Source organism: Bos taurus, chromosome 4, assembly GCF_002263795.3.
Source record: "Bos taurus isolate L1 Dominette 01449 registration number 42190680 breed Hereford chromosome 4, ARS-UCD2.0, whole genome shotgun sequence".
NCBI classification, from domain to species: domain Eukaryota; kingdom Metazoa; phylum Chordata; class Mammalia; order Artiodactyla; family Bovidae; genus Bos; species Bos taurus.
Genome location: NC_037331.1, coordinates 51,256,419 through 51,279,526, shown reverse-complemented (window position 1 = coordinate 51,279,526; position 23,108 = coordinate 51,256,419). Strand labels below are relative to the sequence as shown.

The 23,108-nt window shown below is 38.2% G+C and overlaps 1 protein-coding gene across 10 annotated transcripts in view; it reads left to right on the top strand.

Moving 5' to 3' along the window:
- ST7 (suppression of tumorigenicity 7) overlaps nt 1-23,108 on the top strand; it is a 268,694-nt gene that overhangs the window by 176,986 nt on the left and 68,600 nt on the right. The gene's annotated exons all lie outside the window — the stretch shown is intronic.

Here is a 23,108-nt window from a genome sequence, read left to right as displayed (position 1 = left end):
ATTATTCATGTAAATTCTCAGTTACTCTTTGGCAGTGGGAGTCTGCACTTCAGGATCACCCCTGGTTGTTTCTGCAAGTTACAGCGTAATGGGATGACACAAGTGAGACCCATGCTTCTGGCTTGGGTTCTGGCTACTCCACTAAACAGCAGTATAGCCCCCAGACCTGCAGAGAGGAACACAGGAGGGAGATTCCAAAATAACTCTAACTTGACTGAAGGTGATAGATGTTTCTTAGGCAAAGCCACTGCAAAGGGAACCTCCCAGGATTAAATTCTTTTTGTTGAAGGAAGAACTGAAAGAATGTTTGTTATATAGTATAAGTGCTAAATTTTAGAAAAGGTGATTTCTGTAGAGACATGACTTGCTCTCAAAGCTTTTTCACTTGCAGGCATTCCAGCCTTTAATAGAGTGAAGAAACGCTGCCAGTCACTGAAAGAGCTGAGAATTTTATGAAGGATAGGGTATTTCTCTATGTGAAAGTGGCCCAGCTACATTAAAATGGCCCTGGCACATTCAGGCTTTAACAAGGTGTTTTATATTTATTGCCTTTTCTTAACCTTAATTAGCCTGGGACAAGCATTCATTGAAGAATAGATTCTGGTGATTTTCTTTATTATATGCTTAAGCAACTTCATAGGAAAAACAAACTCAGATGATTTTAATTCCAGTTTTTTTTCAATCAGCCTCATTCTGATTGTCATAATTTTTAGTATATACATATAAAGTTTCATATGATTAAAACCAATACATCTATACTGTGGTTTAATTTTTGTTTAACATTATTTTATATTTGCAATTCCATTTATTGACATAGTCTACAAATAGATCTTGGGCAGGGGGCGGGGGTGGGGGGTGGTAAATCTGGGATCCAATAAAATAAATGCTGGGCAGAGAGTAAGAAAACCTGCAAGTGAATCTCAGATTCGCTCTTCATTAACCTTGTGACTCAGGGCAGCTTTCTTCCCTTTCATGGGCTTTTCATTTGTCTTCTGTAAATCAGGGATAATGATTCTTATCTAAAAGCTTAATTGAGGGAGTGATGAAGTGACATAATGTGAAAACACCTGACCTACAATAGATATGCTTCCCTTTTTTGCCCGACTTTTTTTCCATTATATGTCTTAAATTTGCTGAACTGTTCCTCTGATGAGCATTTTGAGATATTTCTGATTTCCTTTCCTTAAATGAATCAGTCTTTCTCTTTTCATATGTGTATGCTGCTGCTGCTGCTGCTGCTGCTGCTGCTAAGTAGCTTCAGTCGTGTCCAACTCTGTGCAACCCCATAGATAGCAGCCCACCAGGCTCCCCCATCCCTGGGATTCTCCAGGCAAGAACACTGGAATGGGTTGCCATTTCCTTCTCCAATGCATGAAAGTGAAAAGTGAAAGTGAAGTCACTCAGTCGTGTCCGACTCTTAGTGACCCCATGGACTGCAGCCTACCAGGCTCCTCCATCCATGGGATTTTCCAGGCAAGAGTACTGGAGTGGGGTGCCATTGCCTTCTCCGTCATATGTGTATAAATATATATATATATACACACACACATACATGTGTATATCTATATTTATATATATATGTTTCTTGGTTACTTTTATTAAAAAATCATCTGTCATATTATTAGAATACCAATACATGTTGTCTTTTGACTGGGTTTCTGGAACATCCAGTAGATAGGGGACCCAGTGTTGTAACAGTCCTGTGAAGGACACTGTCAGACGTGGTAGAAATGTGTTTTGAAGAGAAATATCCAAAATACTCTCTCCTTCAGAAGCTCCTGGAACCCTAAGCGGAGGAGGGAAGATTGAAACATCTCTCTGTTGAAGCTGCAGCTGGCCCCAGCCCTGCAGGAGACAGTTGGTCGGTCCTGACTCTTCTCGGGTCACGGGTCATGCATAGACAGGAACTTCACCGAGGGGGTACTCCTTTAACAGTGTGCACATGAGCCATCTTGCTGGAAAGCTTCCTTTGATAAAACAGCACACTGGATTCCAGGCACCCTCCTGATAAAGCCTTAGGGCAGAAGGACCTAATTTTTCATTAAGACACAGCCATCCTACCCCATATGTATTAGTTGAAACTTTCCTAGAGCAGATTTTAAAGTGGAAACAGAAATGGTAGAGTCAAAATGCCTTCCATGTAGAAAGTAGACTCTTTAAAACATTTCTCTGGAAATCTCTTAAGAAAGGGAAAACTGTTAAAAACTGTTCATTAGTGGTTTATCCTGAAAGAGAGTGAATGGATTTCTGGGAAGGCTGTCGATGGTAGTGGATCCAAATATTGATCCTCTAAGTGAACTATTGATGAGAAAAGAAAACATAGGCTCCTTAATGTCAAGATTCATGGTTTCTTTTTTAAAAGCAAGACATTAATTATTTTTAACTCTCAGGATATTTTCTCAAAAAAACCCACTTTAATTAGCTTCCTTTTGCAGTCAAGAATACAAGAGTACCTTCCTTATTGAAGAGTGTTTGGCAGCAAGCAGAGCTAAGAGAGCATGGTGGCTTTTGAGCTTCACTATAAGGTGTTATTTAATATTCAAAGTGAAAAGAGTTGTATTTTCTGCTTTCTTAACTTAAAGCAAAGTCTGTTTGCTTGTTTTCATTTAGAAGAATTTTGTCTTTCATGTTAACATTTGATATGTAACACCATTTATTTTCTCTTTTTAACTTTTACCAATGAGCTAACCTCAGGTTTTTCCTCTATACTTCCCTGGTCCTGTTTGAGTTGATTGGAAATGGAATTCATGAGACTGACGGGTCTGGCCCCTAAGCTGTGCTCCATCTGGCCCCTGGTATGGATGGGAGTGTGTGCCCAGATAAGAGAACCTTCTTAAAGCTCATCTTGCCGCAGGTCACTGAGTCTAGGGTGGGGTTTCCCAGCCTTGGCAGCATTGACATTCGGGGCCACCTGTCTTCGTTGTGTGCATCCTGTGCATTGTAGGATGATCAGCAGCATCCCTGGCCTCTACCCACTAGGTGCAGTAGTTGCCCCCTCGCTTGTTGCTTCCCCCATCTTTAGACATTTGTCCCCCACTAAGAACCGCTGATGTGGAGAATCCTGAAGTGAGTAGATGTGTTTTGGGGCAGACATCAAATTTTTATTTACTCTGCTTATCCGTAGTCTGAGTTTCCCCTGTGGTAGGTACAAGCCTCTAAAGCATCCCTGGGATTAATCAGTTCCTACTAGAACCCTTGACTGACCTGGGACTGTGCTAGTTTGGGGAAATGAGTCTTAGATGGGACTCACTGAATAGGGATCTGGGAAGTCAAGAGTAAGTGAACTTAAAGATTTTGGTGGGGACCTAGTTGGAGGGGTAAGAGAGAGGCAAAATAAAGGCTAATGTGGGGTAGTGTCTTCCTTGGTCCTGCCTTGGTCTAGATCATCATCTTCCCCTCTTCCCTAAAATGTATAGCTCCTTTGAAAGTTGACCACAGGCTCTTGGACTTAGCACCTGTTTCTCTTCCTTTCGGTAGTTTTCTACAGACCTCTGCATTGTTATCCCTGACTCTTGTTTCATCCTGTCTCTGCAGCTCTACCTCTTTCGCTATCCTGGCCTCTCATTTGACACAGGTCATCACAAGCTTATTAAAACATTTTATTTCTTTTAGGAAACCATGCTTCTTAGTCCTCATGAAGTCTCAGTCTCCCTGGCTAGTTTCTCCTCATCTTCCTAACTTCCCAAATTTGAAGTGTTTCCTGGACTGTTCTAAGCCTTCTTTTTGATTTCCATCTACAACTCTGGAAAATGACATTTAGACTCAGAGGTTTGAATGCTGATGAACATATCTGCAGTGTTTATTATGTTCTAGGTATTATTTTAAGTGCTTTACAAATATGAATCACTTAATGCTCATAACAGCCCTTGACGTAGGTGCTTGTTCAAGGTTGCATAGCTAATGCATAGTTCTGAGAAGGTGATCTTCCAATCACCTGCATCAGCGATAGCCAGGGTGCTAGTGGAGTACCTACTTCATAGGATTGGTATAAGAATTAAATGGAATAATTCCTGCAAGGCACTTGGCACAGGACTTTACAAAGAATAAGTACTCAGTTAGTGTTGCTATTCTTACCATTACTGTCTAAGATATATTGTTAAGTGATAAGGAAAGGTGTAATAATAGATATAGTTTGATTCCATTTTTTTTCAATTAAAAATAGGTGCTAATATCAACCCTTAGTTCTCAAGCTTTTTGGTCTCAGAATCCTTTTAAAATTACTAAGGACCTCGACTTTTATTTGTGTGGGTTTATCTATTGATGTTAATCATTTCTGAAGCTAAAACTTATTTATGTTCTCAAAGAGCCTGTTTCCAAGTAAGGTCACTTTCATAGGAACCGAGGGTTAGGACTTCAGTATAGTTTTTTGGAGTACGCAATTCAATCCATAGCACCAGGTTACATACAAAAGCAAAACTCTCTGTCAGTACTTTCATTCTTTCAGAATTTCACCGCCTATATCACATTTAGCTAAAGACATGTTTGTTTTTTTTTTTTTTTAATGCTTTTGACCATGTTAAACCTTTTCTTAGTCTAGACGATAGGGTTATAACTGCTAAACATTATTCTTATGTTCTTAGTCAGGGTTCTTTATAAAAATTAGTGAGAGGAAACTGCAGTTACCTCATCCCTGGGTTGTATCCTTCCTATATTTTCAGCCTCATTTCTACAATTCCCAGCTGAGAACTGGAAGGTTTTCAGTTTTTTTCATGTAAGACACATACTGAGTATTACTATGCACCAGACACTTTGCTAAGAAGTTTACATGTACCATCTCATTTAATTCACATACCATGGGTGTCCTATTAAATTGGAAGAATAATTTTTACTCACTGTAACAAGTCAAGAAATAAGGATGTTATTTTCTCTCCTCCACTCCTGCTATGCCATCTCACTGAGGTAACACACTCATGAGTCAGTGTACATCTTTTCACCCCCTTTTCTTTGTGCCTATAAATTCGTATCTGATCATGTAAGGATTTTGAACAGAGTTGATTTGTATCTTAACCAAGTTTCCATATGAGAATTAAGCCTTCTTGGGGGTGTTCAATTTCCGAGCTTCTTCCCTAAGGGTTCTCCTCCACAAGTTTTGAGGTAATACAGTACCATTTTCCCTGACCTTTTTTTTCACAAGTATTTTATCCCTGTACTTTACTGTTCTCAATTTTTATCTCACATCACTTATTGAGATGATCCCTTCATTAAGGAGAAATTAGGGCCAATGAACAGAGAGAGACAGGTGTTTTGAGCCAAATTTTAATAACATACAAAAGGGATAAGTGAAGTTCATTAGATTTTGAGCTTCTTGAGTGCTGGTGTGGTATTTAGTTTTCTCATGTGTCCCTCCCAGCACACTGCACAGTGTCTTGTAGACAGACAATCAAGAAAATATTTGAGTCTGTGAATTGGAGCTGTAGCATACAAATTCCCAGTTAGCACTTTGCACCTGTGACTTTTCTTTGCCATCCTTTGTTAAGACACCTTTTTGGTAATGGTTTAATTCTACCTTCCTTGGAAGTGGTAATGTTTATTTTTAAACTAATGTAAATTAAAGTGAGTTCTATTCAGAAAATTATTGTAGATGTTCATTTTATATAATCCCTTCTAGGTCATTAGAGGTATCCTAGGGTGTAAGCAATTGACCTTTGGGGATTAATTTAATAGTATTAATAGCAAGAGGGTTCCCTTTAAATGATTTATGAAGAGAAGCACTTCTGGTGAAAGCACCCTTTAGAAAATATAAACCTCTGGGACTAATCAGACTCTTTGGAACATTAAGGACTATTGATTTGTGTTTTTGTTTACTTATGGTCATGAAGAAAAATCTTCATGAAATTAAAGATTAAAAAAAAAACTGGTATGCCCTTCTCAAATTGTTTTAAAAAATTAGAGAATATTCTGTAACAGAAATTCTGTTTTATTGCATAGGTAAAAAGATCTTCTCAGGAGAAAAATTTTTAATGAATGTTTTACTGGTTAATTTCTGTTCCTTTTTCATCTCTTTTTCCTTATATCTTAAATGCTCTAATTTTATAAGGAATAAAACTAGAGCATTTAAGGTCACATGATTTCCATCTTATCAGTATATCCTTTTTTTCTTGAAATTTATCTTGGATTGTTATGAATAACTTGATTGATGAATTTATTTAGATGTTGATTGTTGAGAGAAGTCAAGTACCATTATGTGGACAGGAGGCATAGGAGTAGCATTTTAATAAGTTTAGGCAACCAAGTATCACTCGAACACAGTTCCATTCAAGCTTTTACAACAACCACATATATCATTGAACTAAAGACAATGGGACCCAGGGATTGAACCGGGGTCTTCTGCATTGCAGGCAGACGCTTTACCCTCTGAGCCACCAGGAAGCCAGGTGAACTAAAGACAAAGTATGCAGCAAAATATGTTAGTTCATAGTAAGTGTTCCTGAAGTGTTTGTTGTCATGTTTTCTAGATTCTATCCTTGCAATACTTACAAATAAAGAAAAAGTGAATTTTGAAAGCAAATGCTATAAATATTAATGCACTGATCTTCAGAGTTTATATGACTTTGAAAACTTTATATGACCTTTGCTTTTTTATCATGATTTGCATCTCTGGATTTGCCTGATTTATTGAGTTAACTTATTTAATAAGTTATTAGAATTAGTGATTATATAGGAAGGAAAGTTATTTAACTACTAAGAGCAAATAATAGATTTATTGGTTATTACCTTGTTGCATCAGTAGTGATGAAGCACAGTTTCATCAGCATTATACTCTATATTCACAGTGAAGAGCTGTGGCAGATAATCCCTGAGGCAGATGAGAGTGTTATATTTATTTACACATGTCATATACATGAAAGTTTTACTTGTAGCGTAATAAATATATGGCTGATAAGCTAATTCTCAGTATCAGGGTTTTTCATATATGTGGCCCACATTTTTCCACGTGGAGAGTAGAATCCACTGTTGAGCTGAGCCTTCAATATATATGCAGTGTGAAAAAAAGAGAGAAGTCAAGGATGTTTCCAAGTATTTTCCCATGGAAGAGGAGTTCCTATTAGCTAAGATGTGGAAACCTGCAGGTTTGCGGGGGGAAAGGTTAGGAGTTCAGTTTTGAACATACTGTATTTGAGAGAGCACATTACTCATTTTTATCATAATGGCATCTTGATCTTTTTGTGAATTATAACAAATCTTCGCTTTGCTGAGGTGAGGAAACCATTATATAGAGGAAAAATAATGGAACCTCTGGGTTTGATGGAAGAATCTGTCTGCAGTGCGGCAGACCTGGGTTCGATCCCTGGGTTGAGAAAATCCTTGGGTTGGGAAGATCCCCTGGAGAAGGGAAAGGCTACCCACTCCAGTATTCTGGCCTAGAGAATTCCATGGACTCTATAGTCCATGGGGTCACGAAGAGTCAGACATGACTGAGCAACTTTCACTTCACTTCTAAGATATAGTTGATGAGGAACTCCCATTGTCATACCTTTCATTTAAGAAATCCCAGGAGAGTAAAACCTAATTGATTTTAGAGATACCAGGACCATCACAGTCTTGCAAAATATGCAATGCAGTATATGTTTAACTTATATCTCTATAGATTTTCTTACCATTTTTACTCAACATTATTTTTCAGGCCTATCTATTTTTACTTCTCATACCTCTGGTATATGTTTGCAAGTTCTAATTCTTGCGTTGTATTCTCTCTTATACTCTTACTCTATTTTACTTATCCTTTCCCCAGTGAAGGCCCCCACATGGCCTCCGGTTTCCCATTATCACAGCAGTGCTGCAGTGAACATCCTTATAGACATGTGAGAAGCCTTCACTGGGTGTGTAGCCAGGAGTGGATTGTTGGATGTTAGGCATATGAATATTGATTTTAGCATGTCCTGCCAGTACACTTCCCAGAATGGTTGCCTGTGATTGTTTAAATTCTCATCAGCAATACATGACTACGCCCATTTATCTCAGTACTAGGCTGTTTTAAGCACTATATATATGTTATATATATTTCAAATTTATTGCCAATAGCTTTTATAATGTTATTTCATAATTAAAAAAATATTTTGTTTGTAGTTTTCCCCCCCTTTTCATTTTGTGTTCTCTTTGTCTTTTTTAACTTTTATTTTTGCTGATTAGTCTTGACAGAGGTGTGTCTTTTTTATAAAACTTTTCAAAAGAACTAGGATTTGGTTCTATTTATTTTCTCAACTTTTTGTCTTTATTCCAGTTTTTCTGGTCATACTTGCACTTCTCTTCTCATACCTGCTTCTCTTCCTCCCCTCCCCCATTCCCTGTTTGTTGTCTCTTTACCAGTTTCTTATGTTAAATACTTAGCTCCCTTTGATTCTAAGTAAGTATCTCTTTATTTCTTTATAATTTTATCTTATTTCTGATTTATGATTTCATCTTAGTATCTTTTTAGCCCCTTGTCATTGATTCATAATCTTCTTTACATTATCTTTAGAGAATTTAAATCATATGATTTTGAACATAAATCATATGATATTGATTTGGGGAAAATTTAATGGAAGCCTCCTCTGAGGTCTAGTATATGGTCAGTTCATAAATGTTATATCTGTTTGAAAGGAGTATGTTTCTGTTGGTTACAAAAGTCTATATGTATTTACTAGTTTAATTGTATTGTTAATCATGTTATTCAAATCTGTATCTGAGCATATTTTGTTTGCTTGCTGTATCAGTTTCTGAGAGGTGTGTGATTGATTATTCATTTCTCATTGTTTATGAACCTCCTTTTTTCCATGTTCAGTTACTTGTTGCTTTATATACATTGAAGCTATATTGTTAAATACATTTATGTTGATAATTATTTTGTCTTATTGATTATTGAGTATATAATGTCCCTCTTTGTCCCTTTTACTTTTCTGCCTTGATTTTGTTTTTAACTTGGGTTAAGATGGACTGCTTTAGCTATTTGGATTTGGATTTGCCTAATATATGTATTTACATATTTTATAATCAAGTTTTCTGTAACTTTTTGATAGACCATTTGGATCTGTAAAATGTTTTGCTGAATATCATCTTTATTCAAATCTGACAGTTCTTTAATTTTGGTTCATATGTTTTTCCCATTTGTGTTTATCATCATTATTATTCTGTTTAGAGTTATTTTTGCTGACATATTCTGTATGTCATGCTTTACCTCTTTATTCTCTTCCACTGAGTAGGTCTAGTGGTTCAATATTTTAAAAATCTGTTTTATTCTTGTTTTGTTGTTGTTCAGTTGCCAAGTCGTGTCTGACTTTGCAGTTCTATGGACTGCAGCATGCCAGGCTTCTTTCTCTGTCCTTCACTATCTCCCAAAGTTTGCTCAAACTCATGTCTATTGAATCAGTGAGGCCATCCGACCGTTTCATCCTCTGTCAGCCCCTTCTCCTCCTGACTTCATCCTTTCCCAAAATCAGGGTCTTTGCCAATACGTCAGCTCTTTGCATCAGGTGGCCAAAGTATTGGAGCTTCAGTTTCAGCATCAGTCTTTCCAATGAATATTCAAGATTGATTTTCTTTAGGATTGACTGGTTTGCTCTCCTTGCAGTCCAGGGGACCTTCAAGAGTCTTCTCCAGCACCACAGTTTGAAAGCATCGATTCTGCATCACTCAGCCTTGTTTATGGTCCATTTCTCACATCCATATATGACTACAGGGAAAACCATAGCTTTGACTATATTATTCTTGTGGTTCCTACTAACTAAGGATCTGTGATTACATTTATGTTTCTTGATCAGCTGTTAAGTTTATCAGTGCCTATATCATTTTCCCAAATGATAATTATCTTAACCTGTACTTGTACCTTCTCTGATTCACACCTCAACCAGGGACTTTTATAAACAGTTTTTCCTTCTGTGAGATGTACAGGGAGAACTGATGTCTGAGTCTCTGCTTTCTTGGCCAGGCTGCTTCTGTCACCAGGAATCAGTGAAGCTGTTGACTTCTAGGGTGAACAGAGACATGATTACTGAAAAAAAAAACATTTTGGCTGACCTGGGCCGGGAGGAACAGAAACCATAAAGCAGGCAAAGCCAGCACAGTGCATGTGATGACCACGGAGGCCAATGATCTGGGTCTTTTGCATTCCCTTTTTAAATAATCATTACATAAGCATTGAATATATCTCCTTCCTGGTCAGTTGTCTGTCCTGCTTGCTAAGAACAGATACCCCCATAGCCTTCTGCCTCTCCATGGGCTTAGAGACATTGCCTTTGTGACTCAGGAGTTCACTGGTACACAAGGCTGCTTTCTGAGGTATGAGTCTCTCCACATAGCAGCTAGGATGAGCCATTTAAAACACAGTCATTCTTTGGCTTAAAACCTTCTAGTGGTCTCTCATCTCATCCTTAACTTAGACTCTGTGAGTGGCTTAGAAGGCTCTACATTCTCCAGCCCTCCTTTCTGCTCTGTGTTCACTGTGCTCCAGGCACACTGGCCTTCTTCCTGTTTGCTGAATGCGCCAGACTCACTGCCTCTTCAGGATCTTCGCTTTCTGGAAGCCTTCCCTGGAATTCTCCTCTTCCAGTCTCATGACTGGCTCCCTCACCGCTTCAGTTTCTACTTAAACAGCTTCGCAATCCCACCTTCTCTGTCCTCCCTCTCTGACTGCTGTATTTAAACCTGCCTCTGCCTGCTTTGCCAGCATTCCCTAAAACCTTTCTTGGCTTCATTCATTCTCTTTAGAATGTGTACCACCTGATAGTCTCTCCATATATTTATCTGCGTATTTATTATTCCCCCTTCACTAAAATGTCTCTTTCAGGAAGGGAGTTTTTTTTTTTTTTAACGTTTACTACTGTACCCCAGGAAAGCAATGCCTAGCACGTAGAGCCTCTCAGTAACCAGTTGAAAAATTAGCCACTGAATGGAACGGATGTGGAATGAAAGAAATTGTATAATCAGGAAAACTTAGAAGTCCACAGGTTTTTAGCCTGAGCGGCATCTTGATGGTCATAGCATTTATAGAAAGGAAGACAAATAGGAGAGGAACAGAGTTTCAGGGGAAAGCAGGGATTCTGTTTTGGCCACATTAAATTTGAAATGGCCTTTTTACCTCCAGGTAGGGATATCAGGAGGGCAACTGGGTATGTGTCTAGAACTCGGGGGTGAGGAATTTGGGAGTTATCAACATATCTGTAAGAGTTAAAACCCTGGTATTGCGTGAAATCATGTGTGCAGAGGTGAACAAAGGTTCATCTCTATATGAAATCATGTAGACAGAAAGAAAGAAAGTTAAGAACTGAGCTCTGTGGTCTCCAGCATTGATGGGTTGGGTTGAGGAGAAGCATCCAGTGGCTTCTGAGAAAGAGCACCTGGAAATAAATGAGATCAGTAGATTCTGGTCAAAGAGTTGCATAGATGGGACTCATCTGGATGTCACAGTCTGGAGTTTGGCTATAACCTTGGGTTATTTAACTACAGGAGAGGGACAGTCTTTTCCTTAGAGATGGTAAAATAGTTGAGGATCTTGAATACTAGGTGGGATGTTTACATGGACTGTAATCATCTATATGGAGGGTAGGACTTGAGGTTAAGAATAAGAGTCGGAGACAGGTGTCAGAATCTTCAGTGTATTGAGGGTCTGTCACCTGGTAGAAAACCCAGTCTGATGGTGGCAGATGTTGGTGCTTTATGGCGTGTGCTTCAGAGGAGTAGGAAGTGGGCCCCAGGGCTGAGCAGTAACAATCTAGATGTGCTTTGGGGACCTAGGATGCAGCCCTGTATCCTGCTGGTAGACACAAGCTTTGTCTGGGAAATTGACAGAAGCCATGAACTCAGGCTCATGTTCTGTAAATAGCTAATAGATGTGTTGGAAAATTTGTATGTCATGGACTTGGGTTTCAGGAGGGTAGAGTGGAAAGACTTTGGGAGGAAGAAGAACACTGGAAGGCCAAGGGATTACAGAGTGGTGTGTGGATGACTGTCAAGGTTGGAGTACTGACCTTCTGCCTGTTGCTATAAAAACGTCTCTCATAACTGTAAACTTTCAGCATGACCCTGTTGTGAAATGCCTGTCAGGATGAGTATTTGTTCACTGTGCCTGAGATAACCAGATGACTTAATCTTCTGACTAGAGTTATTTACCATTACCTGTGTGGATGTGGAAGGGTGTCTGCCAAACACAGTTATTGTGGTTTTGACATAAAAAGTCCTTTCTGGCAGTAACTGTTGGCCAGTATGTTTAGCTGCTCCTTGAGGCCACTCCTGGAACAGGAGAGCCACGTCATATCATCACAGATGGAAGGATGTTTATCATCTTATTTCCTGTTACCAGGCTTGTGTCCTACCCATTTGAAATAGGCATCAAATTGTTCAGATTTGTTCATGATTTCAGGGCTAGGACACAGCCCTATTTGAAGCAATTTAAGATGATAAAGAAACTGTTTTACTCAATGTGTTCCCTCTCAGTTTTTTTTTTCCTCTCAGTTTTAAAGATCGGTGTAAATTATTATTTCCCCAAGACAGGATGAGGCTGACTTCTCTGCTCTCTTCTCCAGCTTCACATTCAGGGTTCCTGAAACTGAAGTTTACCCTAGAGTTTAAAGTAAGGAGAAATTTTAGATGTGTATTGACAAAGTATTATAACATAGATGAAACAGTGGTACTATCAAGATCCTTGCTTTTGGAAAGGAATGTTAGATGTCTTGCATGCGTGTGCATGCATGTGTGTGCTCAGTCATGTGTGACTCTTTGCAATTCCATGGACTGTAGCCCACCAGGCTCCTCTGTCCATGGAATTTTCCAGTCAAGAATACAGGCATGGATTGCCATCTCCTCCTCGAGGGGATCTTCCCAACCCAGGGATCAAACCCGTCTCTCTTGCATCTCCTCCATTGGCAGGCAGATTCTTTACCAACTGGGCTACCAGAGCAAGGTGAAAAACAAGAATGTCACTAAGGAAGGTAGAAGTTGAGGAAGAGAATCTTTGAAGATTCCCAAATTATGACCAGGGCTGCCTTTGTTTTATCTTTAACTGATTGAGTAACAAATGGAAGAGGAAGTTTTATACTGAAAATATTTTTATTAGGATCTGTATAAATCCAAAGCTTGTCTCGTTCACTAGAAATTTTTAAGGAAAATTTCTTTCTCTGTGATGAACTGAGCATAATTCTGACAAGAAAAGTAGGTAATTAGATAACCTTCCATCCCTCTGAATTTTTTGCGAGGGACAGGGCGGGGAGTGGTCATACCAAGCTGTCATTGGATGATTCACCATCATCCCCACAACTGCCACTTCCCTTTCCAGTTCTTGGTGATGAATGTTTTTACATCATGTACTCAGTTCAGTGAAGAACTAGTTAACTAGTGGTTTAACTAACTGTGAATATCATGCACTGGTCATATAACTGCAATAGATACAAAGTTGGAATCATAGGAAAGTTAATGTTTTCATTGTACATGAACTGTAATATTTGGGCAAAACAGGGCATATAAATTTCTTACTGCCAGGAGAAAGCAATTACTAATTCAGGGAAGATAGCTGACAATAAATAAACAAAACTATACTAGTATTTTCTTTTACATTCACTCTGAAAATGACATTTTCTTATTAATGTATGTTTATACCTCTCAGGACTGCATTTTGTGGAGGTCTGTGTAACTGGAACTCGCAGAGGCCTCTGAGGACACTAGTAAACAATTGTTTTGCTTTCATGGCCCTCAGTGTCAGTGGAAATCAATGACAAAATAATAGGCATGCAATACAGAGTGTATTTTCTATTTCCTGTTTATGTCCTTGTTTGAAACTGTAATTAAGCAATGTCAAACTTGCAACTGTAAGAAAATAATATCTGCTCTTTGAATATAATACAGGCCAAGTTCTATAAACTTTAATTAGGCCAAGCTTGCGTTGACCTCAGTAGGAATCTGGCTAAGAATCTCTTTTAATTACCTCTGCCTTAAAATATGTAAGAATTTTCACATTGCTTTTCTCACTCAAAGAACAATGCATGGATAGCTAAACTAATAAAATGTTTAAATAGATACAAATCAAACTTGAAAAGTTTAAACTGTTGTTTTCATCCTGTAAGTCAGCTGAGAAAAAGCATACAGATTGTAGTTCTAAATTATGTCCATAGAGTATTTCAAATCCAGTAAATTAACTCTCCTTTTTTTCTTTTTTTCCTACTTGAGCTCATAAATGTTAACCTTAGAAGTGTCTCAAATTCTTTCATTGAAATAAAGTTGAACTGACAATAGCCAGATGATGTAAAATTGAAACTGAAATTCTATCCTTGGCCCATCCCATGTTCTTCCCCCTAGGTATTAGAGGAATCATAGGAAAGTTAATGTTTTCATTGTACATGAACTGTAGTATTTGGGCAAAACAGGGCATATAAATTTCTTACTGCCAGAAGAAAGCAATTACCAATGCAGGGAAGATAGCTGACAATAAATAAACAAACCTATACTAGATAGGAGTTTAAACATTTATTTAGAATGACTTAGATTATAGAAAACAGGCCTTTGTAGTTATCATATGCCTTCATTTGAGTTTCTTAGTAGGAAGGCTAATTATGTCACCAAGCTATTTGTTGCACATTATTTTAAAATAAATAAATAAATCAAGATATGTTATATTGTGCAGTTAAACTCTAAAAGGAAACTGTCACACACAGCAAAACAAATAGCTCGCTTTTCAAGCCCCAGATTGTGTCTGGGTGTACTGTGAGCTAGTACACATATTATCCTTATCTTGCAGATGAGAAAAATCAGCTCACATGATGCTAAGAAGCTCCACTGTTCCTGTATGGGAACCAGGTCTATCTGATTCCAAAGACTGTGGTGATCTTGGCTTTTGTAATGTACCACCTCCCCTACATGGAGTCCTTTTCAGCAGCCCCACTGCCATGTCCAGTGCCTTCTCCTTTACTTTGAAAACAATGTGTCATATGAATCTTTGTGGTTCTGGAGAAGAAGCAGGAAGGAATTTTGTGACAGAAGAGTTTTCTTGTTAGGTGGTCTCATCTAAGTCTAACCCCAACCCCAACTCCAACCCCAGTCCCAGGACTAAGGGGATAGAGAGGGAAGGAATTTACAGTCATCTTAACTCTGAGGCATCCTTCAAGGTAAAACAATAATTTATATAGTTCTTCACACCACGTCTGTCCAAGGCCATACTCTCTGGAACTCAGATGGAGGAGAATTGGGTTTCTAATATGTGGTTCCTCTGAGATTAGCTATCATTATCTTGTCATTATTATCAGATTCAAGTGCAGTACATTAAAATCTATTAGCTCAAATTTTTTTTTTGTTTGTTTTTTGAGGAAAATCTCTAAATGCTGTTTAATCAGACATTGACCTTTTCTTAGATGCTAGCCATGAAATTAAAAGATGCTTACTCCTTGGAAGGAAAGTTATGACCAACCTAGATAGCATATTAAAAGGCAGAGACATTACTTTGCCAACAAAGGTCCGTCTAGTCAAGGCTATGGTTTTTCCAGTGGTCATGTATGGATGTGAGAGTTGGACTGTGAAGAAAGCTGAGCACCAAAGAATTGATGCTTTTGAACTGTGGTGTTGGAGAAGACTCTTGAGAGTCCCTTGGACTGCAAGGAGATCCAACCAGTCCATTCTGAAGGAGATCAGTCCTGGGTGTTCATTGGAAGGACTGATGTTGAAGCTGAAACTCCAATACTTTGGCCACCTCATGCGAAGAGTTGACTCATTGGAAAAGACTCTGACTCTGGGAGGGATTAGAGGCAGGAGGAGAAGGGGACGACAGAGGATGAGATGGCTGGATGGCATCACTGACTCGATGGACATGAGTCTGAGTAAACTCCGGGAGTTGGTGATGGACAGGGAGGCCTCGTGTGCTGTGATTCATGGGGTCGCAAAGAGTCGGACATGACTGAGCGACTGAACTGAACTGAGCAATATTTTAAGGAGCTATAGTCAAGCCCCCAACAGGAGGAAGTAATTTTGCTTCAAAAGGCAATTAGAAAATAGGAAAACAAATTAAAAATCTAAATGAGGAGTATGAAACTCTTGAGGAATTACAAATGAAAAGTACATCTAATGAGCTTCCTATGTTTAAAGAAGCGACTTTATATATAAAAGTTTAATATATTGAAAAATAACCTCACCACTCAGAATTAATTATAGTTAATAATAAATAGCAGTAAGCTAATAATTAAAACTTTTATAATAAAACAATACAAAGCTATAGACCCCCATGTGACTACCATTCACAACCATCCATTAGGTACCAGGAACTTTGTTTTTTCAGTTAGTTTTCATATGTTTATATATAATATACCCATAAACAATATGTAGGATCATTTTGTGTGCATTAAAAGTTTTAATTGTTATACTCTACAGGCTGTTTCCTAGAGTATTTCTAGAGAACTCAAAACTGCTTGATTTGTCTACATTAAGATGTATTAAACATAACTTATTCCTTTTTCCTGCTGAATAGCATTTTGTCATGAGTATGCCTCATTTAATCTATCCATCCAGCATGTTTATACAGTGCTCCTCCTCCTCTGTGAATATCGCAGTATGTAAATCCTCAGAAATGTGTGTGAATGGTCTCTAGGAAACAGAGCTGGGAGAAGAAGTGTTGGGTTGTAGAGTAGGCCTTTTTCCATTTTACTATGGCCTGTCAAACCAGCTGTGTGTAAGAGATGTCCTATTTTTCAAGTGTAATATCACTATGATACTCATTTTATGAAGGCTTTTTGATTTTTGAAACTTATTCCTGTTAACCAGGGCTTGACAATTTAAGGCCTGTGGCCAAATCTGATCTGCCTGTTTCTGTAAGTTGTTTTATTGAAACCTAGCCTCACTCATTCATTTATGTACTGTCCATGGCAGCTCTCATGCTATAATGTCAGAGTTGAGTAGTCACAACAGAGACCATATGGCTCACAAAGCCCAAAGTATTTACTGTCTAACTCTTTACAGAAAAAAATTTGCTGACTCCTGAAATTATAGTATTACCTACTGTCACTCTGTTTATTGTTTTGTTTTTTAAATTATCTAGTATTCAGCTACATAAATAAATATCATAATTTCAGAATATGATAGAAGCAATGGAAAATGGTTGAGTGAGCTGGTGACAATAGCTAGATGGTAGAGAGAGTCTGGGAAGATGCCCTTTGAACTGAGACCCAGGAGATAAGAAAACGGAGGTGGTCACACAGGTAGTAAGTGGTATAAGTGGGATTTAAGCTCAGGAATAACTCCAAATATAGAGGGCTCTTTCCTCTGTAATATAGCCATCTTCATATATTCATGCAAACACAATACCAAGCAAATAGGTAAGTGTTATAACAAAGAAGCATCAGCAAAATTGTTTAGTTCTCCTAGACTTGGCAAGCCAGAGACAGGGTTTTGATGTATTGAAATTTGGAATCGGTACTGATGACTGGGTTTGAATCACAGTCCCAGCACTGACTTGGCTGCGTCACTTAAATTTGCAGCCGTCATTGTTGTTTGGAGGGGTGAGGGCGGACGAGAGCTGTCTGTAAACTGAGGAGGGTGTTTGGATGATCTCCGTGGGCTCTTCTGGCTCTCACTTTCTATGATGCTGTGACTTTAGGAGGTGGCGTTTGATCTAGGCTTTGGAGGGTGGGGTGGTTTTGACAGGCTGCCTTGTAAATGAAGAGAAAAGGTATTCCAGGTGGTATGAAGAGTCTGAATAAAAACACAGTGGCTAGTAACTGTAGAAAGAATTCTAGGGATGGTTATAATGGTCTGATCTGACAAGGCTAGAGTTTTAATCCTGAGAAGACAGGGGAGGCAAAAGTCTGGCACTAAGCTGAGGGAGAGCCTGAAAGTTATGCTTTGGAGCTGGGGCATTTTCCCTTGCAATTAGAGGATTTAAAATGTCCTCCATCTTGATCATCCCTGCCCAGTGAGCAGCCTCTCTCTCGCTACGAAATTTCAGTGATGGAGACTTCTATAGACCATCTGTTCATTTTCTGACAACTCTAAGAAAATTCTTCCTTATCTTGAGTCAAAGCATATGAGTTCTAGCTATACATTTTACAAGATGCAGTTTATGCACAGTCACTGGAAGGTTTTAAATGGTAGAGGAACATATATACATATATATGTGAAAATATGCTTATACATATTCTTTTCTAGATTCTTTTTCATTATAGGTTATTATAAGATATTAAATATAGTTCCCTAGGCTGTACAGTAAGTCCTTGTTGTATATCTATTTTATAGTAGGTCCTTGTTATATATCTTTTATATATATAGTAGTGTATATCTGTTAGTCCCAAACTCTTAATTTATCCCTCCTCCCTCTTTTCCCCTTTGGTTAACCACATGAGTCTGTTTTGTAAATAAGTTCATTTGGACCATTTTTTATGTTCCACATGATATCATGTGAAATTTGTCTTTCTTTGTTTGACTTGCTTTTCTTAGTATGTTAATCTCTAGGTCTGTCCATGTTTCTGCAAAGGACATTATTTCATTCTTTTTATTTTATGGCTGAGTAAAGTTCCATTGTATATATGGACCACATCTTCTTTATCCACTCAACTGATGATGGACACTTAAGTTGTTTCCATGTCTTGGCCTTGTAAATAGTGCTGCTATGAACATGGAAACTGACGTGAAAGTGTTGATTGCTCAATTGTGTCCGAGTCTTTGCAACGCCCTGGACTGTAGCCACCAGGCTCCTTGGTCCATGGAATTCTCCATGCAAGAATACTGGTTGCCATTCCCTTCTCCAGGAGATCTTCCTGACCCAGGGATCAAACCCAGGTCTCCTACATCATAGGCAGATGTTTTACCATCTGAGTCACCAGGATGCGAACATGGGGGTGCATGTATTTTTTTGAATTAGTGTTTTCATCTCTTCCAGATCAGTGCCCAAGAATGAGATTGCTGGATCTTATTGGCAACCCTGTTTTTAGTTTTTGAAGGAACCTCCATACTGGTCTCCATAGTGGCTGTACCAATTTACATTATCACCAATGATGTAGGAGGGTTTCCTTTTCTCTACACCTTCTCCAGCATTTATTATTTGTCGACATTTTGATGATGGCCATTCTGACTGGTATGAGGTGATATCTCATTGTAGTTTTGATTAGTTTCCATTGCCTGGAAAATCCCATGGATGGAGGAGCCTGGTGGGCTGCAGTCCATGTGGTGGCTAAGAGTCAGACAGGACTGAGCGACTTCCCTTTCACTTTTCACTTTCCTGCATTGGAGAAGGAAATGGCAACCCACTCCAGTGTTCTTGCCTGGAGAATCCCAGGGACGGGGGAGCATGGTGGGCTGCTGTCTTACGGGGTCGCACAGAGTCGGACACGACTGAAGCGACTTAGCAGCAGCAGCAGCATAATAACAATGTTGAGCATTTTTTCATGTGCTTAGCCATCTGTATGTCTTCTTTGGAGAAATGTCTATTTAGGTCTTCTGCTCATATTTTGATTGGGTTGTTTATTTTTTTGATAATGAGCTGTATGAGCTCATTGTGTAACTTAGAAATTAAGACCTTGTCAGTTGCGCTGTTTGCAAATATTTTTTCTCCCATTCCATATGTTGTCTTTTTGTTCTGTTGATGATTTTTGCTGTGCAGAAACTTCTAAGTTCAAGATCCCATTTAAAAATTTTTGCTTTTATTTTTGTTGCCTTGGGAGACTGACCTAAGAAGACATTGCTACAATTTATGTCAGAGAAGATTCTGCCTATATTTTCTTTTAGGAGTTTTTTGTGTCATGTCCTATATTTAAGTCTTTAAGCCATTTTGAGTTTATTTTTGTATATGATGTGAAGGAGTGTTCTTACTTCATTAATTTACATGTGGCTTTCCAACTTTCCCAACACCTCTTGCTGAAGAGATTGTCTTTTCCCCATTGTATATTTTTGCCTCCTTTGTCAAAGATTAATTGATCACAGGTGGGTAGATTTATTTCTGGGCTCTCTTTTCTGTTCTGCTTGTGTGCCAGTACCATGCTATTTTGATTATTGTAGCCTTGTAGTATTGTCTGAGGTCTGGGAGGGTTAGACCTTCATCTTTGTTCTTCCTCAGATTGCCTTAGCAATTCTGAGTCTTTTGTGGTTCCATATAAATATTAGGATTTTTGTTCTTGTTCTCTGAAGAATTTCATGGGTAATGATAAGGATTGCATTAAAACTGTAGATTGCTTTGGTAATATGCCCATTTTAATAATATAAATTCTTTTAATCCAAGAGCATAGGATTTTTTCTATTTCTTTGAGTCATCTTTAATTTCCTTTTTCAATGTTTTATAGTTTTCAGAGAAGTCAATATTCTCAAAAAGAGTTTTTCCACCCCCATATAAAGAATGTACATATATTCCTTTTAAAAATATTACAACTTATGGTAAATATGAAAGAAGCAATAAAAATCACTTTAATCTCATTAACCAGAAAATAACTACTAGTAAAACATTTTGGTGTCTTTCTAACCAAGTATGTCTCTATGCGTAGATACAAAAGAAAAGCTTGATATTATTGTCAAATTTTGTTTGTATCTTGCTTTTTCTAATGTAATGTCACATGTCTACATTTCCCAGGCCATACCATTAATAATTATTTGATAATTTAGCTACTAATGACTATATATTATGGTCCCAAAGATGACTATATCTTATTTTATGTAAATATCTCATAATACATAAATTTTTAAGTTGCTTGCATTTTTCATCACTGTAAATAATGTTGTAAAAAACAGTCTTTGTAAATTTGTATTCACATCTGCCTGTTTCCACATGAGTGGTTGCCTTTTAAGCAGGGTTGTGATGAACTCAAGTGTGTTTATTTGAAAAACTGTTATGAAAGTAATGTGAAGAGTGGGTTGGAAAAAGGTGATTCCAGAAGCAGGCAGAGGAAAGATGCCATTTGAGCAATTTAGGTCAAGTATAAGAGCATAAACTAAATTATTGGTAGCAAGGTCAGAGAAAAGAGGAAGTAGTAATGTTTCTTAAAGTGTGTGTTTGTTTTATGTTTGTTCTTTTGCATGACAGAATTTTCTTTGTACTTGATGAAAGCTGCCAGCATTTTTTTTTTTTTTTACATATTAATTCAGGGGTTTAAAGATCTCTAAGGAGGTGGCTATAGTGGGCATGCCATAGAGATTCTTAACGCAGGGCTTAATGGTTCTTTTCCAAAATAGGAAATACCAAGGGGACGAACAGGTTTGAAGGGTTGGCTTTGGAATTTATGAGCCTGGTATTAGATGGATCGGGTAAAACTGTCAGGGAGAGAGCTTATAAATTGATGTAATGGCTTAGGAGAGAGGTCAGAGCAGAATATGAGGATGTGGGAGCCATCCCCACAAAAGTGGTGGTATTGAGACCCCGGACATGAAAGTGTCCTAGAGATCAGTGTGTTTATGCAAAGAATACTTGGGACATACCCAGGCAGACAGCTTACTCCTAAGTAGCAGAGAAGGGGGAAACTAGAGAAGGAGCTATAAGATGAGTATGAAGAAAACCAGAAGAAAATGGTATGGAGGAAGCCAAGAGAGACAAGAGTTTCAAGAAGTCATCAAACTGTCAAATGTTGCAGAGGTCAAGCAAGAAAAGGACTGGAGGGCGTCCACAGGAGCAATTTAAGTCACCTGGAAATGTGGAATGAGTAGATTCAGAGAAATTGTGGGGCTGGAAGCCAGATTGTAGCTTACAGTGAGGAGTGAAGGGAGCGGAAGGAGTGGAATACTCATGGCTCTTCTCTAAGAAAGCCTGTTGTGAAAGGCTGGAGAAAGTCAGGTGATAACTGGAGTGAGTGGGGCAGTGGAAGGTTCACTATTTCTTCTTGTTTATATTCAGGAAGCAAAGCTAGATTTCCAAATTGTAATATGACTTCAATTGCCTTTCCAACATTTGCTATTTGCTATGTTTAGAATTCTTTTATTGGTGATTGTTTTTTGGACATGGTATGTTCTGTCCAAGCATCCAGTGAAAGCATTGCTGCCCAAACTCCTAGCATCTTTGAGTTCTATTTAAACAAGCCCAGACCTCCATGTTTGCTCAGAGTTTCATTGGATCTTTTAAATGTATTTATTTATATTAATTGAAGAATAATTACTTTACAATATTGTGATGGCCTCTGCCATACATCAGCATGAATCGGCCATAGGCATACATGTGTTAGATTTTAATTAGATTCCCCTTTCAGTTTTTAAGCTTCAACATACTAGTATTTGGAATTGCAGTTGTTAAATTACAGAATATGACTTGAGTCCTTGAAGTTTGACCTCTACCTAAAGAATTGATCAAAAATGGTTAATGTTTAAATGTTGCAGTTTAGAGAATATCTTTATTGTATTGCCAAATGCTGAATGATAGAGATTTAATTCTAACAAGCACTAATTAGAAAGAGAAAAAAAATTAAAAAGTGATGTGAACCAGAATCAGAATAAACCAGACAAGTAATACTTTTATTGGTTGCAGAACATCAACAATGTGTGATACAGTCTTATTCACTTCCTTTACTAGCAGTGGAAATACTGCAGGCTGTCTCTAGGGGGTTTAGACAGGCTTATTGAAGACATAATCATTTTGATAGGTATTATTTGTTGGTAATATGATGCCTTGAAGCTGCAGAAAATTATTTGTTTTTAGAGATGTGCTAAATAGTTCTTGGATTTTTTAAAAACAAAACAATATTGCAAAGGTTTCTAACTTGGAATAAGTGAATAGTCAATGCAGTGTCTCCACTGGTTTCTTGTTTAATAATAAATTTGTCTACTTTGAGGGGTATTATTTCTCTCAGCACAATTGCTTTAAATATGATGACATTGAAAAAAGAAGTATTACTTCTTTAAAGGTCACTGTGTTATAATAGAGAACACTTATCCATTTAGTAAATTAAATAGAGGGTATATATGTATACGGGCTTCCCTGGTGGCTCAGGCAGTAAAGAAAGTGCCTGCAATGCGGGAGACCTGGGTTCGATCCCTGGGATGGGAAGATCCCCTGGAGGAAGGCATGGCAATCCACTCCAGTATTCTTGCCTGGAAAATCCCCATGAACAGAGAAGCCTGGCGGGCTATAGTCCATGGGATTGCAAAGAGTAGGACATGACTGAGCGACTAAGCACAGTTCAGTTCAGTCACTCAGTTGTGTCCGATTCTTCGCGACCTCATGAATCCCAGCACGCCAGGCCTCCCTGTCCATCACC